This window comes from Pelobates fuscus, chromosome 4 (genome assembly GCF_036172605.1).
Source record: "Pelobates fuscus isolate aPelFus1 chromosome 4, aPelFus1.pri, whole genome shotgun sequence".
Taxonomy (NCBI): domain Eukaryota; kingdom Metazoa; phylum Chordata; class Amphibia; order Anura; family Pelobatidae; genus Pelobates; species Pelobates fuscus.
The window spans coordinates 4,064,414-4,077,287 of NC_086320.1; the positions used below are offsets into that span (position 1 = coordinate 4,064,414).

The 12,874-nt window shown below is 38.2% G+C and overlaps 1 protein-coding gene across 2 annotated transcripts in view; it reads left to right on the top strand.

The window, feature by feature from the left end:
• The window catches only part of DGAT1 (diacylglycerol O-acyltransferase 1), a 239,784-nt gene that overhangs the window by 196,415 nt on the left and 30,495 nt on the right, over positions 1-12,874 (top strand). The gene's annotated exons all lie outside the window — the stretch shown is intronic.

Sequence of the window (12,874 nt, forward strand, 5' to 3'; positions counted from 1 at the left end):
ACACTACATTATCTATACCTTCATTATACAGCTAGACTGATACCACACACCAACACTACATTATCTATACCTTCATTATACAGCTAGACTGACACCACACACCTTCTATACCTTCATTATACAGCTGGACTCACACCACACAGCAACACTAAATTATCTATACTTTCATTATACAGCTAGACTGACACCACACACCAACACTACATTATCTATACCTTCATTATACAGCTAGACTGACACCACAAACTAACACTACATTATCTATACATTCATTATACAGCTAGACTGACACCACACACCAACACTACATTATCTATACCTTCATTATACAGCTAGACTGATACCACACACCAACACTACATTATCTATACCTTCATTATACAGCTAGACTGACACCACAAACTAACACTACATTATCTATACCTTCATTATACCGCTAGACTGACACCACACACCAACACTACATTATCTATACCTTCATTATACAGCTAGACTGATACCACACACCAACACTACATTATCTATACCTTCATTATACAGCTAGACTGACACCACACACCAACACTACATTATCTATACCTTCATTATACAGCTAGACTGACACCACAAACTAACACTACATTATCTATACATTCATTATACAGCTGGACTGACACCACACACCAACACTACATTATCTATACCTTCATTATACAGCTAGACTGATACCACACACCAACACTACATTATATTTACCTTCATTATACTGCTAGACTGACACCACACACCAACACTACATTATCTATACCTTCATTATACAGCTAGACTGACACCACACACCAACACTACATTATCTATACCTTCATTATACAGCTAGACTGACACCACACACCAACACTACATTATCTATACCTTCATTATACCGCTAGACTGACACCACAAACTAACACTACATTATCTATACCTTCATTATACAGCTAGACTGACACCACACACCAACACTACATTATCTATACCTTCATTATACAGCTAGACTGATACCACACACCAACACTACATTATCTATACCTTCATTATACAGCTAGACTGACACCACAAACTAACACTACATTATCTATACATTCATTATACAGCTGGACTGACACCACACACCAACACTACATTATCTATACCTTCATTATACAGCTAGACTGATACCACACACCAACACTACATTATCTATACCTTCATTATACAGCTAGACTGACACCACACACCAACACTACATTATCTATACCTTCATTATACAGCTAGACTGATACCACACACCAACACTACATTATCTATACCTTCATTATACAGCTAGACTGACACCACAAACTAACACTACATTATCTATACCTTCATTATACAGCTAGACTGACACCACACACCAACACTACATTATCTATACCTTCATTATACAGCTAGACTGATACCACACACCAACACTACATTATCTATACCTTCATTATACAGCTGGACTGACACCACACACCAACACTACATTATCTATACCTTCATTATACAGCTACACTGACACCACACACCAACACTACATTATCTATACCTTCATTATACAGCTAGACTGACACCACACACCAACACTACATTATCTATACATTCATTATACAGCTAGACTGATACCACACACCAACACTACATTATCTATACATTCATTATACAGCTGGACTGACACCACACACCAACACTACATTATCTATACCTTCATTATACAGCTAGACTGATACCACACACCAACACTACATTATCTATACCTTCATTATACAGCTAGACTGACACCACACACCAACACTACATATCTATACCTTCATTATACAGCTAGACTGACACCACACACCAACACTACATTATCTATACCTTCATTATACAGCTAGACTGACACCACACACCAACACTACATTATCTATACCTTCATTATACCGCTAGACTGACACCACAAACTAACACTACATTATCTATACATTCATTATACAGCTGGACTGACACCACACACCAACACTACATTATCTATACCTTCATTATACAGCTAGACTGACACCACACACCAACACTACATTATCTATACCTTCATTATACAGCTAGACTGATAGCACACACCAACACTACATTATCTATACCTTCATTATACAGCTAGACTGACACCACAAACTAACACTACATTATCTATACATTCATTATACAGCTGGACTGACACCACACACCAACACTACATTATCTATACCTTCATTATACAGCTAGACTGATACCACACACCAACACTACATTATCTATACCTTCATTATACAGCTAGACTGACACCACACACCAACACTACATTATCTATACCTTCATTATACAGCTAGACTGATACCACACACCAACACTACATTATCTATACCTTCATTATACAGCTAGACTGACACCACAAACTAACACTACATTATCTATACCTTCATTATACAGCTAGACTGACACCACACACCAACACTACATTATCTATACCTTCATTATACAGCTAGACTGATACCACACACCAACACTACATTATCTATACCTTCATTATACAGCTGGACTGACACCACACACCAACACTACATTATCTATACCTTCATTATACAGCTAGACTGATACCACACACCAACACTACATTATCTATACCTTCATTATACAGCTAGACTGACACCACACACCAACACTACATTATCTATACATTCATTATACAGCTAGACTGATACCACACACCAACACTACATTATCTATACATTCATTATACAGCTGGACTGACACCACACACCAACACTACATTATCTATACCTTCATTATACAGCTAGACTGATACCACACACCAACACTACATTATCTATACCTTCATTATACAGCTAGACTGACACCACACACCAACACTACATTATCTATACATTCATTATACAGCTAGACTGATACCACACACCAACACTACATTATCTATACATTCATTATACAGCTGGACTGATACCACACACCAACACTACATTATCTATACCTTCATTATACAGCTAGACTGACACCACACACCAACACTACATTATCTATACCTTCATTATACCGCTAGACTGACACCACACACCAACACTAAATTATATATACCTTCATTATACAGCTAGACTGACACCACACACCAACACTACATTATCTATACATTCATTATACAGCTAGACTGACACCACACACCAACACTACATTATCTATACCTTCATTATACCGCTAGACTGACACCACACACCAACACTAAATTATATATACCTTCATTATACAGCTAGACTGACACCACACACCAACACTACATTATACAGCTGGACTGACACCACACACCAACACTACATTATCTATACCTTCATTATACAGCTAGACTGATTCCACACACCAACACTACATTATCTATACCTTCATTATACAGCTGGACTGACACCACACACCAACACTACATTATCTATACCTTCATTATACAGCTGGACTGACACCACACACCAACACTACATTATCTATACCTTCATTATACAGCTAGACTGACACCACACACCCTCAGTACATTATCTATACCTTCATTATACAGCTAGACTGACACCACACACCAACACTACATTATCTATACCTTCATTATACCGCTAGACTGACACCACACACCAACACTACATTATCTATACCTTCATTATACAGCTGGACTTACACCACACACCAACACTACATTATCTATACCTTCATTATATAGTTAGACTGACACCACACACCTTCTATACCTTCATTATACAGCTAGACTGACACCACACACCCTCACTACATCATCTATACCTTCATTATACAGCTAGACTGATGCCACACACCAACACTACATTATCTATACCTTCATTATACAGCTAGACTGACACCATATACCTTCATTATACAGCTAGACTGACACCACATCACTACATCATCTATACCTTCATTATACAGCTGGACTGACACCACACACCCTCACTACATCATCTATACCTTCATTATACAGCTGGACTGACACCACACACCCTCAGTACATTATCTATACCTTCATTATACAGCTAGACTGACACCACACACCTTCTATACCTTCATTATACGGCTAGACTGATACCACACACCAACACCACATTATCTATACCTTCATTATACAGCTAGACTGACACCACACACCCTCAGTACATTATCTATACCTTCATTATACAGCTAGACTGACACCACACACCTTCTATACCTTCATTATACAGCTAGACTGACACCACATACCCTCACTACATCATCTATACCTTCATTATACAGCTAGACTGACACCACACACCAACACTACATTATACAGCTGGACTGACACCACACACCAACACTAAATTATCTATACCTTCATTATACAGCTAGACTGACACCACACACCAACACTACATTATACAGCTGGACTGACACCACACACCAACACTACATTATCTATACCTTCATTATACAGCTAGACTGATTCCACACACCAACACTACATTATCTATACCTTCATTATACAGCTGGACTGACACCACACACCAACACTACATTATCTATACCTTCATTATACAGCTAGACTGACACCACACACCCTCACTACATTATCTATACCTTCATTATACAGCTGGACGGACACCACACACCAACACTACATTATCTATACCTTCATTATACAGCTAGACTGACACCACACACCAACACTACATTATCTATACCTTCTTTATACAGCTAGACTGACACCACACACCCTCAGTACATTATCTATACCTTCATTATACAGCTAGACTGACACCACACACCAACACTACATTATCTATACCTTCATTATACCGCTAGACTGACACCACACACCAACACTACATTATCTATACCTTCATTATACAGCTGGACTTACACCACACACCAACACTACATTATCTATACCTTCATTATATAGTTAGACTGACACCACACACCTTCTATACCTTCATTATACAGCTAGATTGACACCACACACCCTCACTACATCATCTATACCTTCATTATACAGCTAGACTGATGCCACACACCAACACTACATTATCTATACCTTCATTATACAGCTAGACTGACACCATATACCTTCATTATACAGCTAGACTGACACCACATCACTACATCATCTATACCTTCATTATACAGCTGGACTGACACCACACACCCTCACTACATCATCTATACCTTCATTATACAGCTGGACTGACACCACACACCCTCAGTACATTATCTATACCTTCATTATACAGCTAGACTGACACCACACACCAACACTACATTATCTATACCTTCATTATACCGCTAGACTGACACCACACACCAACACTAAATTATATATACCTTCATTATACAGCTAGACTGACACCACACACCAACACTACATTATACAGCTGGACTGACACCACACACCAACACTACATTATCTATACCTTCATTATACAGCTAGACTGATTCCACACACCAACACTACATTATCTATACCTTCATTATACAGCTGGACTGACACCACACACCAACACTACATTATCTATACCTTCATTATACAGCTGGACTGACACCACACACCAACACTACATTATCTATACCTTCATTATACAGCTAGACTGACACCACACACCCTCAGTACATTATCTATACCTTCATTATACAGCTAGACTGACACCACACACCAACACTACATTATCTATACCTTCATTATACCGCTAGACTGACACCACACACCAACACTACATTATCTATACCTTCATTATACAGCTGGACTTACACCACACACCAACACTACATTATCTATACCTTCATTATATAGTTAGACTGACACCACACACCTTCTATACCTTCATTATTCAGCTAGACTGACACCACACACCCTCACTACATCATCTATACCTTCATTATACAGCTAGACTGATGCCACACACCAACACTACATTATCTATACCTTCATTATACAGCTAGACTGACACCATATACCTTCATTATACAGCTAGACTGACACCACACACCAACATTACATTATCTATACCTTCTTTATACAGCTAGACTGACACCACACACCCTCAGTACATTATCTATACCTTCATTATACAGCTGGACTTACACCACACACCAACACTACATTATCTATACCTTCATTATATAGTTAGACTGACACCACACACCTTCTATACCTTCATTATACAGCTAGACTGACACCACACACCCTCACTACATCATCTATACCTTCATTATACAGCTAGACTGATGCCACACACCAACACTACATTATCTATACCTTCATTATACAGCTAGACTGACACCATATACCTTCATTATACAGCTAGACTGACACCACATCACTACATCATCTATACCTTCATTATACAGCTGGACTGACACCACACACCCTCACTACATCATCTATACCTTCATTATACAGCTGGACTGACACCACACACCCTCAGTACATTATCTATACCTTCATTATACAGCTAGACTGACACCACACACCTTCTATACCTTCATTATACGGCTAGACTGATACCACACACCAACACCACATTATCTATACCTTCATTATACAGCTAGACTGACACCACACACCCTCAGTACATTATCTATACCTTCATTATACAGCTAGACTGACACCACACACCTTCTATACCTTCATTATACAGCTAGACTGACACCACATACCCTCACTACATCATCTATACCTTCATTCTACAGCTAGACTGACACCATACACCAACACTACATTATCTATACCTTCATTATACAGCTGGACTGACACCACACACCAACACTACATTATCTATACCTTCATTATACAGCTGGACTGACACCACACACCAACACTACATTATCTATACCTTCATTATACAGCTAGACTGATACCACACACCAACACTACATTATCTATACCTTCATTATACAGCTAGACTGACACCACACACCTTCTATACCTTCATTATACAGCTGGACTCACACCACACAGCAACACTAAATTATCTATACTTTCATTATACAGCTAGACTGACACCACACACCAACACTACATTATCTATACCTTCATTATACAGCTAGACTGACACCACAAACTAACACTACATTATCTATACATTCATTATACAGCTAGACTGACACCACACACCAACACTACATTATCTATACCTTCATTATACAGCTAGACTGATACCACACACCAACACTACATTATCTATACCTTCATTATACAGCTAGACTGACACCACAAACTAACACTACATTATCTATACCTTCATTATACCGCTAGACTGACACCACACACCAACACTACATTATCTATACCTTCATTATACAGCTAGACTGATACCACACACCAACACTACATTATCTATACCTTCATTATACAGCTAGACTGATACCACACACCAACACTACATTATCTATACCTTCATTATACAGCTAGACTGACACCACAAACTAACACTACATTATCTATACCTTCATTATACAGCTAGACTGATACCACACACCAACACTACATTATCTATACCTTCATTATACAGCTAGACTGACACCACACACCAACACTACATTATCTATACCTTCATTATACAGCTAGACTGACACCACAAACTAACACTACATTATCTATACATTCATTATACAGCTGGACTGACACCACACACCAACACTACATTATCTATACCTTCATTATACAGCTAGACTGATACCACACACCAACACTACATTATCTATACCTTCATTATACAGCTAGACTGACACCACACACCAACACTACATTATCTATACCTTCATTATACAGCTAGACTGACACCACACACCAACACTACATTATCTATACCTTCATTATACAGCTAGACTGACACCACACACCAACACTACATTATCTATACCTTCATTATACCGCTAGACTGACACCACAAACTAACACTACATTATCTATACCTTCATTATACAGCTAGACTGACACCACACACCAACACTACATTATCTATACCTTCATTATACAGCTAGACTGATACCACACACCAACACTACATTATCTATACCTTCATTATACAGCTAGACTGACACCACACACCAACACTACATTATCTATACCTTCATTATACAGCTAGACTGATACCACACACCAACACTACATTATCTATACCTTCATTATACAGCTAGACTGACACCACAAACTAACACTACATTATCTATACCTTCATTATACAGCTAGACTGACACCACACACCAACACTACATTATCTATACCTTCATTATACAGCTAGACTGATACCACACACCAACACTACATTATCTATACCTTCATTATACAGCTAGACTGATACCACACACCAACACTACATTATCTATACCTTCATTATACAGCTAGACTGACACCACACACCAACACTACATTATCTATACATTCATTATACAGCTAGACTGATACCACACACCAACACTACATTATCTATACATTCATTATACAGCTGGACTGACACCACACACCAACACTACATTATCTATACCTTCATTATACAGCTAGACTGATACCACACACCAACACTACATTATCTATACCTTCATTATACAGCTAGACTGACACCACACACCAACACTACATATCTATACCTTCATTATACAGCTAGACTGACACCACACACCAACACTACATTATCTATACCTTCATTATACAGCTAGACTGACACCACACACCAACACTACATTATCTATACCTTCATTATACCGCTAGACTGACACCACAAACTAACACTACATTATCTATACCTTCATTATACAGCTAGACTGACACCACACACCAACACTACATTATCTATACCTTCATTATACAGCTAGACTGATACCACACACCAACACTACATTATCTATACCTTCATTATACAGCTAGACTGACACCACAAACTAACACTACATTATCTATACATTCATTATACAGCTGGACTGACACCACACACCAACACTACATTATCTATACCTTCATTATACAGCTAGACTGATACCACACACCAACACTACATTATCTATACCTTCATTATACAGCTAGACTGACACCACACACCAACACTACATTATCTATACCTTCATTATACAGCTAGACTGATACCACACACCAACACTACATTATCTATACCTTCATTATACAGCTAGACTGACACCACAAACTAACACTACATTATCTATACCTTCATTATACAGCTAGACTGACACCACACACCAACACTACATTATCTATACCTTCATTATACAGCTAGACTGATACCACACACCAACACTACATTATCTATACCTTCATTATACAGCTGGACTGACACCACACACCAACACTACATTATCTATACCTTCATTATACAGCTAGACTGATACCACACACCAACACTACATTATCTATACCTTCATTATACAGCTAGACTGACACCACACACCAACACTACATTATCTATACATTCATTATACAGCTAGACTGATACCACACACCAACACTACATTATCTATACATTCATTATACAGCTGGACTGACACCACACACCAACACTACATTATCTATACCTTCATTATACAGCTAGACTGATACCACACACCAACACTACATTATCTATACCTTCATTATACAGCTAGACTGACACCACACACCAACACTACATTATCTATACATTCATTATACAGCTAGACTGATACCACACACCAACACTACATTATCTATACATTCATTATACAGCTGGACTGATACCACACACCAACACTACATTATCTATACCTTCATTATACAGCTAGACTGACACCACACACCAACACTACATTATCTATACCTTCATTATACAGCTAGACTGACACCACACACCAACACTACATTATACAGCTGGACTGACACCACACACCAACACTACATTATCTATACCTTCATTATACAGCTAGACTGATTCCACACACCAACACTACATTATCTATACCTTCTTTATACAGCTAGACTGACACCATATACCTTCATTATACAGCTAGACTGACACCACACACCAACACTACATTATCTATACCTTCTTTATACAGCTAGACTGACACCACACACCCTCAGTACATTATCTATACCTTCATTATACAGCTAGACTGACACCACACACCAACACTACATTATCTATACCTTCATTATACAGCTGGACTTACACCACACACCAACACTACATTATCTATACCTTCATTATATAGTTAGACTGACACCACACACCTTCTATACCTTCATTATACAGCTAGACTGACACCACACACCCTCACTACATCATCTATACCTTCATTATACAGCTAGACTGATGCCACACACCAACACTACATTATCTATACCTTCATTATACAGCTAGACTGACACCATATACCTTCATTATACAGCTAGACTGACACCACATCACTACATCATCTATACCTTCATTATACAGCTGGACTGACACCACACACCCTCACTACATCATCTATACCTTCATTATACAGCTGGACTGACACCACACACCCTCAGTACATTATCTATACCTTCATTATACAGCTAGACTGACACCACACACCTTCTATACCTTCATTATACGGCTAGACTGATACCACACACCAACACCACATTATCTATACCTTCATTATACAGCTAGACTGACACCACACACCCTCAGTACATTATCTATACCTTCATTATACAGCTAGACTGACACCACACACCTTCTATACCTTCATTATACAGCTAGACTGACACCACATACCCTCACTACATCATCTATACCTTCATTCTACAGCTAGACTGACACCATACACCAACACTACATTATCTATACCTTCATTATACAGCTGGACTGACACCACACACCAACACTACATTATCTATACCTTCATTATACAGCTGGACTGACACCACACACCAACACTACATTATCTATACCTTCATTATACAGCTAGACTGATACCACACACCAACACTACATTATCTATACCTTCATTATACAGCTAGACTGACACCACACACCTTCTATACCTTCATTATACAGCTGGACTCACACCACACAGCAACACTAAATTATCTATACTTTCATTATACAGCTAGACTGACACCACACACCAACACTACATTATCTATACCTTCATTATACAGCTAGACTGACACCACAAACTAACACTACATTATCTATACATTCATTATACAGCTAGACTGACACCACACACCAACACTACATTATCTATACCTTCATTATACAGCTAGACTGATACCACACACCAACACTACATTATCTATACCTTCATTATACAGCTAGACTGACACCACACACCTTCTATACCTTCATTATACAGCTGGACTCACACCACACAGCAACACTAAATTATCTATACTTTCATTATACAGCTAGACTGACACCACACACCAACACTACATTATCTATACCTTCATTATACAGCTAGACTGACACCACAAACTAACACTACATTATCTATACCTTCATTATACAGCTAGACTGATACCACACACCAACACTACATTATCTATACCTTCATTATACAGCTAGACTGACACCACAAACTAACACTACATTATCTATACCTTCATTATACAGCTAGACTGATACCACACACCAACACTACATTATCTATACCTTCATTATACAGCTAGACTGACACCACACACCAACACTACATTATCTATACCTTCATTATACAGCTAGACTGACACCACAAACTAACACTACATTATCTATACATTCATTATACAGCTGGACTGACACCACACACCAACACTACATTATCTATACCTTCATTATACAGCTAGACTGATACCACACACCAACACTACATTATCTATACCTTCATTATACAGCTAGACTGACACCACACACCAACACTACATTATCTATACCTTCATTATACAGCTAGACTGACACCACACACCAACACTACATTATCTATACCTTCATTATACAGCTAGACTGACACCACACACCAACACTACATTATCTATACCTTCATTATACCGCTAGACTGACACCACAAACTAACACTACATTATCTATACCTTCATTATACAGCTAGACTGACACCACACACCAACACTACATTATCTATACCTTCATTATACAGCTAGACTGATACCACACACCAACACTACATTATCTATACCTTCATTATACAGCTAGACTGACACCACAAACTAACACTACATTATCTATACATTCATTATACAGCTGGACTGACACCACACACCAACACTACATTATCTATACCTTCATTATACAGCTAGACTGATACCACACACCAACACTACATTATCTATACCTTCATTATACAGCTAGACTGACACCACACACCAACACTACATTATCTATACCTTCATTATACAGCTAGACTGATACCACACACCAACACTACATTATCTATACCTTCATTATACAGCTAGACTGACACCACAAACTAACACTACATTATCTATACCTTCATTATACAGCTAGACTGACACCACACACCAACACTACATTATCTATACCTTCATTATACAGCTAGACTGATACCACACACCAACACTACATTATCTATACCTTCATTATACAGCTGGACTGACACCACACACCAACACTACATTATCTATACCTTCATTATACAGCTAGACTGATACCACACACCAACACTACATTATCTATACCTTCATTATACAGCTAGACTGACACCACACACCAACACTACATTATCTATACATTCATTATACAGCTAGACTGATACCACACACCAACACTACATTATCTATACATTCATTATACAGCTGGACTGACACCACACACCAACACTACATTATCTATACCTTCATTATACAGCTAGACTGATACCACAC